Raw genomic sequence first — 18459 nt, 5'->3', positions numbered from 1 at the left:
ATCGAATTTTTTGAGTTTTGGTACAAACACATGATACCGGTATCATGCGTTGGGGTCCAATCTCACATTTTCGACTTTTGCAAAAAATCGACTTTTTTGAGTTTTGTTACAAACACATGATACCGGTATCATGCGTTGGGGTCCAATCTCACATTTTCGACTTTTGCAAAAAATCGAATTTTTTTGAGTTTTGGTACAAACACATGATACCGGTATCATGCGTTGGAGTCCAATCTCACATTTTCGACTTTTGCAAAAAATCGAATTTTTTTGAGTTTTGGTACAAACACATGATACCGGTATCATGCGTTGGGGTCCAATCTCACATTTTCGACTTTTGCAAAAAATCTGATTTTTTTGAGTTTTGGTACAAACACATGATACCGGTATCATGCGTTGGGGTCCAATCTCACATTTTCGACTTTTGCAAAAAATCGAATTTTTTTGAGTTTTGGTATAAACACATGATACCGGTATCATGCGTTGGGGTCCAATCTCACATTTTCGACTTTTGCAAAAAATCTGATTTTTTTGAGTTTTGGTATAAACACATGATACCGGTATCATGCGTTGGGGTCCAATCTCACATTTTCGACTTTTGCAAAAAATCGATTTTTTGAGTTTTGGTATAAACACATGATACCGGTATCATGCGTTGGGGTTCAATCTCACATTTTCGACTTTTGCAAAAAATCGAATTTTTTTGAGTTTTGGTATAAACACATGATACCGGTATCATGCGTTGGGGTCCAATCTCACATTTTCGACTTTTGCAAAAAATCGAATTTTTTGAGTTTTTTTTTTTTTTTTAAACCAAAACTCAAAAAATTCGATTTTTTGCAAAAGTCGAAAATGTGAGATTGGACCCCAACACATGATACCGGTATCATGCGTTGGGGTTCAATCTCACATTTTCGACTTTTGCAAAAAATCGAATTTTTTTGAGTTTTGGTATAAACACATGATACCGGTATCATGCGTTGGGGTCCAATCTCACATTTTCGACTTTTGCAAAAAATCGAATTTTTTGAGTTTTGGTACAAACACATGATACCGGTATCATGCGTTGGGGTCCAATCTCATATTTTCGACTTTTGCAAAAAATCGAATTTTTTTGAGTTTTTGTATAAACACATGACCGGTATCATGCGTTGGGGTCCAATCTCACATTTTCGACTTTTGCAAAAAATCTGATTTTTTTGAGTTTTGGTACAAACACATGATACCGGTATCATGCGTTGGGGTCCAATCTCACATTTTCGACTTTTGCAAAAAATCGAATTTTTTGAGTTTTGGTATAAACACATGATACCGGTATCATGCGTTGGGGTCCAATCTCACATTTTCGACTTTTCGTCGAAAATGATACCGGTATCATGCGTTGGGGTCCAATCTCACATTTTCGACTTTTGCAAAAAATCGAATTTTTTTGAGTTTTGGTACAAACACATGATACCGGTATCATGTGTTGGGGTCCAATCTCACATTTTCGACTTTTGCAAAAAATCGAATTTTTTGAGTTTTGGTACAAACACATGATATCATGCGTTGGGGTCCAATCTCACATTTTCGACTTTTGCAAAAAATCGAATTTTTTGAGTTTTGGTACAAACACATGATACCGGTATCATGCGTTGGGGTCCAATCTCACATTTTCGACTTTTGCAAAAAATCGACTTTTTTGAGTTTTGGTACAAACACATGATACCGGTATCATGCGTTGGGGTCCAATCTCACATTTTCGACTTTTGCAAAAAATCGAATTTTTTTGAGTTTTGGTACAAACACATGATACCGGTATCATGCGTTGGGGTCCAATCTCACATTTTCGACTTTTGCAAAAAATCGAATTTTTTTGAGTTTTGGTACAAACACATGATACCGGTATCATGCGTTGGGGTCCAATCTCACATTTTCGACTTTTGCAAAAAATCTGATTTTTTTGAGTTTTGGTACAAACACATGATACCGGTATCATGCGTTGGGGTCCAATCTCACATTTTCGACTTTTGCAAAAAATCGAATTTTTTTGAGTTTTGGTATAAACACATGATACCGGTATCATGCGTTGGGGTCCAATCTCACATTTTCGACTTTTGCAAAAAATCTGATTTTTTTGAGTTTTGGTATAAACACATGATACCGGTATCATGCGTTGGGGTCCAATCTCACATTTTCGACTTTTGCAAAAAATCGATTTTTTGAGTTTTGGTATAAACACATGATACCGGTATCATGCGTTGGGGTTCAATCTCACATTTTCGACTTTTGCAAAAAATCGAATTTTTTTGAGTTTTGGTATAAACACATGATACCGGTATCATGCGTTGGGGTCCAATCTCACATTTTCGACTTTTGCAAAAAATCGAATTTTTTGAGTTTTTTTTTTTTTTTTAAACCAAAACTCAAAAAATTCGATTTTTTGCAAAAGTCGAAAATGTGAGATTGGACCCCAACACATGATACCGGTATCATGCGTTGGGGTTCAATCTCACATTTTCGACTTTTGCAAAAAATCGAATTTTTTTGAGTTTTGGTATAAACACATGATACCGGTATCATGCGTTGGGGTCCAATCTCACATTTTCGACTTTTGCAAAAAATCGAATTTTTTGAGTTTTGGTATAAACACATGATACCGGTATCATGCGTTGGGGTCCAATCTCACATTTTCGACTTTTGCAAAAAATCGAATTTTTTGAGTTTTGGTATAAACACATGATACCGGTATCATGCGTTGGGGTCCAATCTCACATTTTCGACTTTTGCAAAAAATCGAATTTTTTTGAGTTTTGGTACAAACACATGATACCGGTATCATGCGTTGGGGTCCAATCTCACATTTTCGACTTTTGCAAAAAATCGAATTTTTTGAGTTTTGGTACAAACACATGATACCGGTATCATGCGTTGGGGTCCAATCTCACATTTTCGACTTTTGCAAAAAATCGAATTTTTTGAGTTTTGGTATAAACACATGATACCGGTATCATGCGTTGGGGTCCAATCTCACATTTTCGACTTTTGCAAAAAATCGAATTTTTTGAGTTTTGGTATAAACACATGATACCGGTATCATGCGTTGGGGTCCAATCTCACATTTTCGACTTTTGCAAAAAATCGAATTTTTTGAGTTTTGGTATAAACACATGATACCGGTATCATGCGTTGGGGTCCAATCTCACATTTTCGACTTTTCGTCGAAAATGATACCGGTATCATGCGTTGGGGTCCAATCTCACATTTTCGACTTTTGCAAAAAATCGAATTTTTTGAGTTTTGGTACAAACACATGATACCGGTATCATGCGTTGGGGTCCAATCTCACATTTTCGACTTTTGCAAAAAATCTGATTTTTTTGAGTTTTGGTACAAACACATGATACCGGTATAATGCGTTGGGGTCCAATCTCACATTTTCGACTTTTGCAAAAAATCGAATTTTTTGAGTTTTTGTACAAACACATGATACCGGTATCATGCGTTGGGGTCCAATCTCACATTTTCGAATTTTGCAAAAAATCGAATTTTTTTGAGTTTTGGTATAAACACATGATACCGGTATCATGCGTTGGGGTCCAATCTCACATTTTCGACTTTTGCAAAAAATCGAATTTTTTTGAGTTTTTGTATAAACACATGACCGGTATCATGCGTTGGGGTCCAATCTCACATTTTCGACTTTTGCAAAAAATCTGATTTTTTTGAGTTTTGGTACAAACACATGATACCGGTATCATGCGTTGGGGTCCAATCTCACATTTTCGACTTTTGCAAAAAATCGAATTTTTTGAGTTTTGGTATAAACACATGATACCGGTATCATGCGTTGGGGTCCAATCTCACATTTTCGACTTTTGTAAAAAATCGAATTTTTTTGAGTTTTGGTACAAACACATGATACGGGTATCATGCGTTGGGGTCCAATCTCACATTTTCGACTTTTGCAAAAAATCGATTTTTTTGAGTTTTGGTACAAACACATGATACCGGTATCATGCGTTGGGGTCCAATCTCACATTTTCGACTTTTGCAAAAAATCGAATTTTTTGAGTTTTGGTACAAACACATGATACCGGTATCATGCGTTGGGGTCCAATCCATTTTGGTATAAACACATGATACCGGTATCATGCGTTGGGGTCCAATCTCACATTTTCGACTTTTGCAAAAAATCGATTTTTTTGAGTTTTGGTACAAACACATGATACCGGTATCATGCGTTGGGGTCCAATCTCACATTTTCGACTTTTGCAAAAAATCGAATTTTTTAAGTTTTGGTACAAACACATGATACCGGTATCATGCGTTGGGGTCCAATCTCACATTTTCGACTTTTGCAAAAAATCGAATTTTTTTGAGTTTTGGTACAAACACATGATACCGGTATCATGCGTTGGGGTCCAATCTCACATTTTCGACTTTTGCAAAAAATCTGATTTTTTTGAGTTTTGGTACAAACACATGATACCGGTATAATGCGTTGGGGTCCAATCTCACATTTTCGACTTTTGCAAAAAATCGAATTTTTTGAGTTTTGGTACAAACACATGATACCGGTATCATGCGTTGGGGTCCAATCTCACATTTTCGACTTTTGCAAAAAATCGAATTTTTTTGAGTTTTGGTATAAACACATGATACCGGTATAATGCGTTGGGGTCCAATCTCACATTTTCGACTTTTGCAAAAAATCGAATTTTTTTGAGTTTTGGTACAAACACATGATACGGGTATCATGCGTTGGGGTCCAATCTCACATTTTCGACTTTTGCAAAAAATCGATTTTTTTGAGTTTTGGTACAAACACATGATACCGGTATCATGCGTTGGGGTCCAATCTCACATTTTCGACTTTTGCAAAAAATCGAATTTTTTGAGTTTTGGTACAAACACATGATACCGGTATCATGCGTTGGGGTCCAATCCATTTTGGTATAAACACATGATACCGGTATCATGCGTTGGGGTCCAATCTCACATTTTCGACTTTTGCAAAAAATCGATTTTTTTGAGTTTTGGTACAAACACATGATACCGGTATCATGCGTTGGGGTCCAATCTCACATTTTCGACTTTTGCAAAAAATCGAATTTTTTGAGTTTTGGTACAAACACATGATACCGGTATCATGCGTTGGGGTCCAATCTCACATTTTCGACTTTTGCAAAAAATCGAATTTTTTTGAGTTTTGGTACAAACACATGATACCGGTATCATGCGTTGGGGTCCAATCTCACATTTTCGACTTTTGCAAAAAATCTGATTTTTTTGAGTTTTGGTACAAACACATGATACCGGTATAATGCGTTGGGGTCCAATCTCACATTTTCGACTTTTGCAAAAAATCGAATTTTTTGAGTTTTGGCACAAACACATGATACCGGTATCATGCGTTGGGGTCCAATCTCACATTTTCGACTTTTGCAAAAAATCGAATTTTTTTGAGTTTTGGTATAAACACATGATACCGGTATAATGCGTTGGGGTCCAATCTCACATTTTCGACTTTTGCAAAAAATCGAATTTTTTTGAGTTTTGGTACAAACAGATGATACCGGTATCATGCGTTGGGGTCCAATCTCACATTTTCGACTTTTGCAAAAAATCTGATTTTTTTGAGTTTTGGTACAAACACATGATACCGGTATCATGCGTTGGGGTCCAATCTCACATTTTCGACTTTTGCAAAAAATCTGATTTTTTTGAGTTTTGGTACAAACACATGATACCGGTATCATGCGTTGGGGTCCAATCTCACATTTTCGACTTTTGCAAAAAATCGAATTTTTTTGAGTTTTTGTATAAACACATGACCGGTATCATGCGTTGGGGTCCAATCTCACATTTTCGACTTTTGCAAAAAATCTGATTTTTTTGAGTTTTGGTACAAACACATGATACCGGTATCATGCGTTGGGGTCCAATCTCACATTTTCGACTTTTGCAAAAAATCGAATTTTTTGAGTTTTGGTATAAACACATGATACCGGTATCATGCGTTGGGGTCCAATCTCACATTTTCGACTTTTGCAAAAAATGGAATTTTTTTGAGTTTTGGTACAAACACATGATACGGGTATCATGCGTTGGGGTCCAATCTCACATTTTCGACTTTTGCAAAAAATCGATTTTTTTGAGTTTTGGTACAAACACATGATACCGGTATCATGCGTTGGGGTCCAATCTCACATTTTCGACTTTTGCAAAAAATCGAATTTTTTGAGTTTTGGTACAAACACATGATACCGGTATCATGCGTTGGGGTCCAATCCATTTTGGTATAAACACATGATACCGGTATCATGCGTTGGGGTCCAATCTCACATTTTCGACTTTTGCAAAAAATCGATTTTTTTGAGTTTTGGTACAAACACATGATACCGGTATCATGCGTTGGGGTCCAATCTCACATTTTCGACTTTTGCAAAAAATCGAATTTTTTGAGTTTTGGTACAAACACATGATACCGGTATCATGCGTTGGGGTCCAATCTCACATTTTCGACTTTTGCAAAAAATCGAATTTTTTTGAGTTTTGGTATAAACACATGATACCGGTGTAGTGATCGACGTGTGAAAGCGGGCGATAATAATGTTATCGTTGTAATTCCATGTTTAACGATGTTGTATGTTTACTGGTTTAATGATATTGTGTGAGTCCACGTACCGATATTGCCTGACAACGGAAACTGTCACAATTTCCTAGCCGTTTCCTAATTAAGATGCGTGGCTGCTGGCATTGTGTGTGGACTATGCCCAATGGTGAACTATGCTCAATACCCAGACATTGTATCTGTATTTGCGTTATGTGTGACTGGCGGTAAGCCTGGAGGCTGACGTGTTCCCTTCTTCTCACAACTCTCGTCTGTATAAAAGATGGGTGCGCCATGTTTCGGGACGCCTTGAGCCATAAATTCTGCTATCGTTATCGTATCGTTACGTCACTGTCAAGTTACTAATAAAGGAGTTATTAAGTGTTGATCTGGTTCCAATTGATCGGTGATTAAACGAGGTACCGCATCTAGTACGCACGAAGAGGAGTACGATAGGACCAGACCCAACAAGGTGGTGACCCCGACTGAACACGACCTTCCGACGACCGAAAAACGAAGACAGAAGACCTACCGAAGACAATTCTACGGTGCGGCAACATATATAAACTTTTTGCATGTTAAAAATATCGTAAATTTAAATTCGTCTCGGGGCTCTAAGTATCATGGCCCAGTTTCTTTCGTTTCTGAAACGCCCAAAATCTAAGGCGGCTAAGCATTCCACGCCCCTTATGGGCGACATACCCACATTTTTGCCGTCGCCCCTGTTGCCGCCACCTGAAGAACGTTCAATGTTCCCGGCAACCCCCAGTGGTTTTTCTTCGTCACCTTCTAGTAGCTCACCCTCTAGTAGCTCGAATCCGTTTATAAGTGGTAACGGTCATAGGCGTAAAGTTTTACTAAACGTTAGGGTTGCAAAAACCAGAAAAAAGGAAGTCTTCGCGCCGGTAGGCGCGAAAAAAAAACGGTTTGCAACCCTTGTGTGTTTGTATATGTGCTTTGTAAAAGCTCATACAAACGTAAACGTATTCAGAATTACGTAGGGATGAGACAAATTAAAATTACGCGCGTTCGGCGAGTCCGTGTAATGAGAAACGGTCGAATCCGATTGCCTGGCGAGTGACGTCACAGTAGCTATGTCGCATGCGCCTTTCGTCAAGCCCGCACGAGTGTGTGGTTGTCTTACAAACGAAGACCCGTCCGTTGGAAATAGTAGGTTTCCAGAACGAAATATCGCGGAAATAAAATGCCTAAAACGTTTCCAACACTGCTTTATATTTATATGCAATGTTTTCCTCAGGCAAGCAGCATATTTATTACGAAATAGTAGGGATTCACACGTGGATTCATTGCATCATAATAGCGGTTGTTTGAACCTGGCAATTGATTACGACATAATAGCGATTCACACGTTGATTACTGACGTCACAATAGCGATTCACACGTGAATTATTTAGCAAACAGGAGTTTAAATACCAGTTGAATGCATTTGTGTCGTGAATGACGCATCGGTATTGGCATATTTTAACGAACGTAAACGAAGTTTGTTCGCAGTAATAATGGCGTCTTCGTTTGGTCGAACGTAATTCCTTACGCATTATTAGTATGGAGAAAATCAAAGGGTTGCCAGGCAACCCTGCAACCCCGTAACTTTACGCCAGTGGTAACGGTGCTCAGGGTGATCCTTTTGGGTACGCGCCTAGGGGTAATTTCTCACACGAATTTTCGGGTAATAACGCGCGCGAGCAACCCACCGGAGTCGGCGAGCATTTCACTTACCCACGCGGGATTGACGCAGATGTGGCCACACGCGGCGCAGAAAATCAGCCGATACAGAGAGAGCAACGGCTTGACCTAAAACCCAAACTACCAGCATTTTGGCCTTCCTCAGTACGTCTCTGGTTAAGCACTGTTGAATCGATTTTTGAAGCCAATCGCGTTTTTAGCGAGCACGTGCGATTCACGCATGCTATTTCAGCCCTCGGCCCCGATCAAGTCACTAGGGTCGGTCATTTCATTATGAACCGAGACGTGGACGCTCCGTATACCAATCTCAAAACTGCCCTGCTGCAACTGTACGAATGCAACGAGGTACAGCGCTTTAACAAACTACTGCACGAGACACGCTTAAACGGCCGGCGGCCAAGCGAGTTGCTCAGCGAGATGCGATCCCTGTTGGGCAGCCACGGGGAATATGGGGTCGTAGCCGAAAGTCTCTTAAAAAAATTGTTCGTCGAGCGGCTACCGGATGACGTAAGACGCACTCTTGGTCTTGAATACACCCAGTCGAACCTGGAAACGCTGGCTGCAAAAGCCGACGACATAATGATGTTACAAGCGCCCAACTCTTTTGCGAACCCGTCCGCCCACATATCCAACAGCACCGAATCAGCTAACTCAATCAACAGCCAGACGCTCATTAATGACAATTTTGAGCGGCGCATTGAGCGACTGACGGACGCCGTGCAATCGTGGAAGTATCCAGCTTTTCAGGATAGAGAGTCGCCCGCGGATACCCCAGTCGACTCAAACCACTCGGGGCCACCTCAGCGAGGCAACGGTAATGTTCGGTCTCGATCTCGTTTGGCCCAGCCGAATTTTGCGCCCCCCTTCCAGTCTCGACCCAGATTTAACCCTCGGTTTCCCCGGTACAATTCTTGGCAACCGGGTTTCAATCAGAACCAGTCGTTTCGACCCCGTTATCCGGCTGATCGCCGCCTTCCTCCGTCTGATCTTTGTATTTATCATGCTCGATATGGTCAGGACGCGTACAGCTGCGTGCAGCCTTGCAGCTGGCAGGACCGTGCAAAAAACGGGCCTGGTCCGTCACGTGTGCGGTGAAGCGTGTTAACCGGACTTCCTCTCAATCGCCCCCAACCTTCACCGTGTTTGACTATTGCCTTCGATTGCCTTTTTTATGTGATTCTGGAAGCGCCGTAAGCATCATCCCGTTATGGTACGCTCCTCGTTTTAACCCACAACAGTTTCTGAGACTGCAGGGCGTCTCTGGTAAGACGTTTCGAGTCTTTGGGCAAATTAAGCTCGCGTTAAATCTAGACATGGGCCTGGAGACATTTCTTGTCTCATATTTCCAATTATCTATCAGAGTTAATTTATGACGCATTATTAATTATACTTGTCCTCGTTCACACACAAGCCGACCTATTTGGCTGACCCATTCGTAACGTGTGAAACCGGAAGCATGTATAATCACTGCATTCGTAACGTGTGAAAAGGAAGCAGAATCGCTACAGTATCGCATATCATGTATACGTTGTTATTATTATTATATTAGAAGTTTAGCGCAGTAACGCCCTTTTGAGATATCGCAGTTTAAGTTACATGTATATTCACTTGTACAAATTAACCGTGTTATTTATATATGTATTCTATTGGAATAAGGTACTGATTAAGTAGTCATGCCAACTGCTGCAACTTATATATATCGTCGCATACGAATTAACAATAAAGATATAATCAGATACTGTTCGAGTCATTGCAACACAGATTTAACACTGGCCGAGTCGTCCTTTATAATCGAGGCTAGATATTCCAAAAGGACAATTGGGATTAGACCCTACGAGACTAGGGATAGCGTTCAACCTACTGCGTCAGGAGACTCGCACGCCGTGACTATCGAAGCATCACATTCCGAGCGACACCTACTGAGGAACAACCTCAAGCGCTCAACTTAACCAACTAATTGCTTCATTGGTGCCCCGAGTGAGGCGAACCCCCGATTGAAACTAGGTACGAACCGATCCATAACGAACCGATACTACACGTTCCAAAATTTCGCACAAACAACGAAAAAGCGTGTGGCCCACCGCAGTGCAGGACACAACTCTGACAAACAAACCACCAACTGGCCCCACGTCAAAATTACGCAGTGGACGTAGCTACAAAATGGACAGTAACAGACAGGATCAATTACAAGCCAACACAACGTCGGCCGAACAAGAAAAGCCGGGACCAAGCACGTCGTCTGATCCTGCAACGCCCGACCAATCAATCAAAACTGCAGCAACTCCACCGCCACCGCCACCAGCACCACTACCTGCACCAGCACTCTCTAGCATCCCCGGATTTCCACCTTGGACCTCTGGTGTGTCAATTAAACAGTACCTTTTCGATGCACGTAACCACTTCGCCCTCATCGGAGAAAACCATCCGTGGCGTTGCATGGGCGCTTTATGCCAAGCTCAGAGAAATCCAACACGACACGAATGGTACGTTTTTTCAGAAGAAGCACGCACTACCGACAGGCCATTTGATACGTTTATCGAACTCCTCATCAAAGCATACACTAAAGATCTAACTTGTGCCTTAAAAGTTGTGCCCCAGATGACCCCAAACCCTCAACAACTTCCGTCAGCGTTCCTTCGTCAACTCATCAGTCAATTTCCAACCTTGGAGATCGCCACAATCCACAAACGACATATCCTTCAACATTTCTTCTCATTTTTTGACTTATCATTTAAAACGCATTTTGGGGGTCTCGATGACCTTGACCTAACTGTGGTCGGCGCAGAATCAGACAGAATAGCAGATAACCAAACGTTCGCATCAATTCGCCGGCAGGATTCCATGCCAACCGCTTCGTCAACGTCCTCATTCATCGACACAGAGCTTCGAGCCGATGTAGCAAATCTCTCACGTTCAATGGCACAACTAAAGGTCCAACTAGATTCACAAGACAACGGTCTCTATTGGAGGCGGAATCCGCCCCAGCAGCGAAGCAACTTCCAACGTAGAGGATACTCCACTATACCGTATAATCAATCGCCGTCCACACAAGCATGTTCCTCCGTTGTCAGTTTACCCAGAAATACAACAAGCAACGCCAACATTTGTTTTTATCATCAACGCTTTGGAGAAAGGGCCCATAGATGTACTCCCCCTTGCAATTTTTAATCGCCGGTCCGCAGAAAACCTCCCGAAGACAACTCAACGACTAATCTGGTCAAGCACCGATTCCCTGCACACACGGCCACATCACACCACAAAGGCATGCGTATCCTACAATCAAAACGAAAGTTGCCGCACGCAGCAACCAAATCCTCATCGAGCCTAGCCTGTATACTCCAAAACGAAGGTTGCCGCACGCTGCAACCAGCAACTGTCGTGAAGGCACAAGTAGCGACAAACAATTTCAAGATGAGGTACAATGAACTTAATGCGCAATTGCCGAAGTACGAAACATTGTTTCGTGTGATGTCAGCCAATGTGTAGCGGTTGAGTGTGCTTTGAGCACAGATATTTAATATCATAGCCATCCAAATCCCACTTAAGGCATAGAGATTGGATATTGTGTTGTGTAACGATAACAGATGACAGTTGGCGTAACGTGTTGTATCTGCGTTGCACGTTTCCCATAACCCCCTTCTCGCATTTTTTTTGGGGGGGAGGTACGACATAAAGATGTTGCTCCGCAATCGGCCAGGGGTCGACTGGAGACATTTCTTGTCTCATATTTCCAATTATCTATCAGAGTTAATTTATGACGCATTATTAATTATACTTGTCCTCGTTCACACACAAGCCGACCTATTTGGCTGACCCATTCGTAACGTGTGAAACCGGAAGCATGTATAATCACTGCATTCGTAACGTGTGAAAAGGAAGCAGAATCGCTACAGTATCGCATATCATGTATACGTTGTTATTATTATTATATTAGAAGTTTAGCGCAGTAACGCCCTTTTGAGATATCGCAGTTTAAGTTACATGTATATTCACTTGTACAAATTAACCGTGTTATTTATATATGTATTCTATTGGAATAAGGTACTGATTAAGTAGTCATGCCAACTGCTGCAACTTATATATATCGTCGCATACGAATTAACAATAAAGATATAATCAGATACTGTTCGAGTCATTGCAACACAGATTTAACACTGGCCGAGTCGTCCTTTATAATCGAGGCTAGATATTCCAAAAGGACAATTGGGACTAGACCCTACGAGACTAGGGATAGCGTTCAACCTACTGCGTCAGGAGACTCGCACGCCGTGACTATCGAAGCATCACATTCCGAGCGACACCTACTGAGGAACAACCTCAAGCGCTCAACTTAACCAACTAATTGCTTCAGGCCGATCATTTGTTTGGACGTTTCATATCTGTGATATAAAACATGCGATTCTGGGAGCCGATTTTCTCAGCCACTACCGGCTCTTAGTGGATGTGTATGGTAAACGGTTGATCTCGAATTATAACTCTGGTTTCCAGCGGTCGCGCGCTTCCAGGCCTCACCAGCGCGGGAACGCGAGGACGTTTCCGCAAGTCAATTCCCTCGAGACCAGTTACGACCAGAAATCCCGCGGCTCGACGGTTGAGCCACCGCCGGGACACATAAAGTTCCGCGGCGAACAACCACCCGTATGCAAGGGGGACAAGCGGTTTAACGATATTCTGTCCAAGTTCCCTGACCTGACTTCTCCATTTTCACGTCACGTTCCGATTAAACATAACGTCACGCATCAAATTATCACACGGGGCCATCCGGTTTCTTGTCGGCCACGACCACTTTCCCCTGAAATGATGGAAATAGCTAGAAAGGAGTTTTCTAAGCTCCAAGACTTAGGCATTGTCGTTCCGAGCGATAGTTCCTGGTGTTCGCCGCTTCACATGGTGAAAAAGCCGGATGGTTCGTATCGCTGTGTCGGCGACTATCGCAAGTTAAATCAGATGACCGTTTCGGATTCCTATCCAATACCATTCCTTCGCGATTGCGCGAACCACCTCCATGGCCGCACAGTATTCACTAAGTTAGACCTGGAACGAGCTTACCACCAAATTCCTATGGACAGGTCCTCGATTCCTAAAACTACCATAACTACCCCGTTTGGCGCGTTCGCGTATAAACGCATGAGTTTCGGTCTTTGCAACGCAGCCCAGTCCTTCTCTCGATTTATCTGTCAGGTAGTGCGCGGACTGGAAGACTTTTGTTTCGCCTTTGTCGACGATCTTTTGGTGGCGAGCCGCTCACCGGAAGAACATGTAAAACATTTGGAGGTTCTGTTTCAACGGCTTTCCGAATATGGGCTGCTCATAAACACCAAGAAGAGTATTTTAGGCGTCGCCGAGGTACAATTCCTCGGTCATCGCGTCACCAAAAACGGCACGAGTCCCATTCCAGACCGCGTGACCGCCATAAGAGCTTTTCCCTTACCCCAAACCATCGCGGGACTGCGTCGGTTCCTAGGGATGGTGAACTTTTATCGGCGGTTCATACCACACGCGTCCGAAACCCTACGATTGCTTAACGCTAAGCTACAAAAGAACCCATCAAATCGGGTCCCCGTTAGTTGGTGCCCTGAATCCCGGTCCGCATTCCAAAAGATTAAAACCCTGCTCAGCGCGGAAACGCTGTTATGTCATCCTAAACTGCACGGTAGATTTTCCTTGGTGACCGACTGTAGTCTGACCGCGATGGGCGCGGTACTTAACCAGCTGGAAGGGGGCGAATGGAAACCCCTAGCCTTCTTTTCAAAAGCATTAACCTCTGCGCAAAAGAACTATAGCGTTTTCGATTTAGAACTGTTGGCCATCTATGACGCCTTGCGGCATTTCCGATATATATTAGAAGGTCGTAAATTCAATATTGTAACAGATCACAAACCCATCGTCCGGGCCTTCCACGCAAAGCGGGATACACTCACCTCCCGCCAGACGCGACAATTATCGTACATCTCCCAGTTTACCAAACAGATTGATCATCTTAGCGGTTTTCACAATTCAGTTGCCGACTGTCTCTCGCGCATCGAGGTCAATTCGCTCTCCTTCCCCAACGACGCCATTACACTTCGGGAAATTTCCCGCCATCAGCGCAGCCCCGAATTTCTCAACGACATGTCCAAGTATAGCGACCGACAAGTTGTGAATCGCACGCTCCCTGACAGTGAGGACGTCATCGTTGGTGACGTATCTACCGGATCGTTCCGGGCAATAATTCCCGCGGAGCTCCGTCGCAAGGTGTTCGACACCCTGCATTCCTTGTCCCACCCAGGCGTAAATACCTCCCAAAAACTCATTGGAGATAGATTCCTTTGGCATAATATGAGGTCTGACATTCGAGATTGGTGCGTTGCATGCATTGCTTGCCAGAGATGCAAAGTACACGTGCACAACCGCGCACCTCTGGGTAGGTACCGGGAACCGACGTCGCGGTTCACCGACTTAAACGTGGACATAGTAGGTCCTCTGCCGTGCTCGGATGGTTGTTCCTACCTCCTCACCGCCATATGTCGGTTTTCGCGATGGATGGAAGCCATCCCAATACGAGATATCACAGCCCGTACGCTAGCAAGTTCATTCCTTCTACACTGGGTGGCCAGGTTTGGCTGTCCCTTACGCATTACGACCGATAGGGGCGCCCAATTCACGGGACAAGTGTGGGCCGAACTCTGTTTCTTTTTGGGGGCTAAGCACATAAGCACCACGGCATATCACCCCGCTGCCAACGGCAACATCGAGCGGTTTCATCGCACTCTCTGAGAGCTTACGACAACCCCGGGGAGTGGCACACTAAAAGGCCGCTCTGAGAGCTTACGACAACCCCGGGGAGTGGCACACTAACCTTGGCCCTGTGTTGTTGGGTCTTCGATCCTCGTTTAAACCAGACCTGGCGTGCACGCCGGCGGAGATCGTTTATGGCTCCACGCTACGCTTGCCCCTGGAACTGGTCGACGAACGCGACTCCCACGGGCTGCCTAAATCAGAATTTGCTTCTCGGTTGTCCTCGTTCATGGTTTCGCTACGCTTCCCAACCAGGAGAGTACAATTACCGATTAGAAGTCACCTTGATCCGGACCTTTCTTCCTGCACTCACGTTTCCGTCAAATGCGGAGCGAACAGGGGTCCTATGTCCCACATTATGATGGGCCATTTAAAATACTTGATCGAGGTCCTAAATATTTCACGCTTGCCATGCGCGGCCAAGCGAACACGGTCTCTATCGATAGAATAAAGACAGCTCGGCTGCCCTCATTTCCTGCTGATTTGTCGTCCGATGACGTATTTTTTAACGAAAACACTGCCCCTACAGAGCCGGGTCCAGACACGACGACCGAGCTTGAGAACTTGCCGGCCCCATCAGACTTTACGGAGGAGACTCACCAACAAGACGACGAGACAGAACCAATCCTATACCCACGCACACGAACAGGTCGGGTAGTTAGACTTCCGATTCGGTTTAGGGACGACTAACAATGTTCCCCACAATTTGGGCGTTGGTCTGCATGGTGGACCTAGCCGGCCCGGTTCCTCTTTTTTTTTGCCATGACTCTCTGTTTAAAGGAGAGTATTTCATCCCCGAAGCTTCGCCCTGCGTCAAACAGATTCCGTCCACTGTCAAAACCTGCCACGCTGAAGTTTACAATCCGTCCGCCGACCTCACCCTGTTAACCATGTACACCTGCCAAACCTTCGTTTCAACGTTCCACACCACCTACTTCTTCTTCGGGAGCAAAACCCACTCTATCGAAACCGTTTCGGGCATCGCCCCGTTCCCTGGATCTTGTCAAGAATGGAAGCACACGCTGAATGCTCCCAACTATGGCCCGCTAACCAAAATAGCGGGAAATCAGTACTCGACTACGAATAGGGTCAAGTTAGAATACCAATGGCCCACCAGTGTCACAAAATCCATATACAATGCACAAATAACGCGCGCGGTCGGGTATTACGACCCTAATCGCAAGCGGCTGCGAAGCCCGATGGGAATCCTTAGCAAATGCGACGTCCATCACGGGTTCTGTACGGTTGGTACACGTACCTATATCTGGAAGGTGCCCAAGCTCATTGATTGTCCGAAAACCAAACCCATGGGCAACCACACCCTTACCCTTCATTTCAGCGACTCCCCCCCGCCCTTACCGCTTAGAAATCCGAGAATTGGGAATGAGTATCCATTCCAAATCCACTTGCCCTCCCCAAACGACGGCTTGTTATTCTAAAGATGCCCTGTGCGACGCGGCGGGCCTAATCATAGTCCCGACAAACTGCTCCGCGGCTGCCTGGCTGCGTAGCAAACCGAGTGACGGCAGGATCGCGTCTCGGCGCCGGAATCTTGGAAATCCGACAGCTAACATGATAAATGAGGTTTCGGACACCATGGTTGAAAGTCTCCGCAATATGACATCGGACGTGCATTATCTAGAATGTACCGTGCAATCACTACTATCCACTTTATACACGCTCGTCTCTAGGCAATATCCCGGAGAGGTGCTGAGCGAAATCTTAGGCGGTCGGCGTGCCGCTATCACGGTGGGTGATCTAATGACCGAGATCACCTGTGAGAAAATTAACGGGACCATTATGCTGTCACTCAAGCACCACAAACTCTTCGCCACTCGCCCACTTATTCGCTACAGAGATGCGACCGGAAAACCGCGTATAGGCCAACTCTACCGGGACGGATTCGTTTATGCCTCCGTCAAGTTCGTCGAAAAATACAACCCAGGCAGGGTGATGTCGTTCAAAATCCTCGATTCCTTTTATCTTTTTGAGAACTACACGCTTTCACACGTGGACCCAAAAATCAATTACGTCACTCCGTCTCTGACACCAGTTCAATTCCAGCATGAAACGCTAGATTATGAATCGCTCATGAACGAGTTAAGTGTTGATCTGGTTCCAATTGATCGGTGATTAAACGAGGTACCGCATCTAGTACGCACGAAGAGGAGTACGATAGGACCAGACCCAACACCGGTATCATGCGTTGGGGTCCAATCTCACATTTTCGACTTTTGCAAAAAATCGAATTTTTTGAGTTTTGGTACAAACACATGATACCGGTATCATGCGTTGGGGTCCAATCTCATGCGTTGGGGTCCAATCTCACATTTTCGACTTTTGCAAAAAATCGAATTTTTATGAGTTTTGGTACAAACACATGATACCGGTATCATGCGTTGGGGTCCAATCTCACATTTTCGACTTTTGCAAAAAATCGAATTTTTTGAGTTTTGGTACAAACACATGATACCGGTATCATGCGTTGGGGTCCAATCTCACATTTTCGACTTTTGCAAAAAATCTGATTTTTTTGAGTTTTGGTATAAACACATGATACCGGTATCATGTGTTGGGGTCCAATCTCACATTTTCAAATTTTGCAAAAAATCGAATTTTTTGAGTTTTGGTATAAACGCATGATACCGGTATCATGCGTTGGGGTCCAATCTCACATTTTCGACTTTTGCAAAAAATCGAATTTTTTTGAGTTTTGGTACAAACACATGATACCGGTATCATACGTTGGGGTCCAATCTCACATTTTCGACTTTTGCAAAAAATCAAATTTTTTGAGTTTTGGGGTCCAATCTCACATTTTCGACTTTTGCAAAAAATCAAATTTTTTTGAGTTTTGGTACAAACACATGATACCGGTAATAGCGTTGGGGTCCAATCTCACATTTTCGACTTTTGCAAAAAATCGAATTTTTTGAGTTTTGGTACAAACACATGATACCGGTATCATGCGTTGGGGTCCAATCTCACATTTTCGACTTTTGCAAAAAATCGAATTTTTTTGAGTTTTGGTATAAACACATGATACCGGTATCATGCGTTGGGGTCCAATCTCACATTTTCGACTTTTGCAAAAAATCGAATTTTTATGAGTTTTGGTACAAACACATGATACCGGTATCATGCGTTGGGGTCCAATCTCACATTTTCGACTTTTGCAAAAAATCGAATTTTCTTGAGTTTTGGTACAAACACATGATACCGGTATCATGCGTTGGGGTCCAATCTCACATTTTCGACTTTTGCAAAAAATCGAATTTTCTGAGTTTTGGTACAAACACATGATACCGGTATCATGCGTTGGGGTCCAATCTCACATTTTCGACTATTGCAAAAAATCTGATTTTTTTGAGTTTTGGTATAAA

At 43.4% G+C, this 18459-nt stretch overlaps 1 long non-coding RNA gene and 1 pseudogene across 2 annotated transcripts in view; both read left to right on the top strand.

Annotated features, from left to right (window-relative positions):
- The first annotated feature begins 7033 nt into the window (after nucleotides 1-7033).
- LOC149740732 (uncharacterized) lies at nucleotides 7034-17209 on the top strand (annotated as a pseudogene). Its single transcript, XR_016384384.1, has 2 exons — nucleotides 7034-7143; nucleotides 15606-17209. The product of XR_016384384.1 is annotated as an uncharacterized LOC149740732 (transcript).
- LOC149740720 (uncharacterized) overlaps nucleotides 7143-18459 on the top strand; it is a 163843-nt gene continuing 152526 nt past the window's right edge. The window contains exon 1 of the long non-coding RNA XR_016384502.1: nucleotides 7143-8216. This is a non-coding gene — a long non-coding RNA (uncharacterized LOC149740720). The remainder of the gene's footprint in view (nucleotides 8217-18459) is intronic.

This window comes from Ciona robusta, chromosome 2 (genome assembly GCF_009617815.1).
Source record: "Ciona robusta chromosome 2, ASM961781v2".
Classification (NCBI taxonomy): Eukaryota; Metazoa; Chordata; class Ascidiacea; order Phlebobranchia; family Cionidae; genus Ciona; species Ciona robusta.
This window is presented reverse-complemented; position numbering and strand designations above follow the sequence as displayed.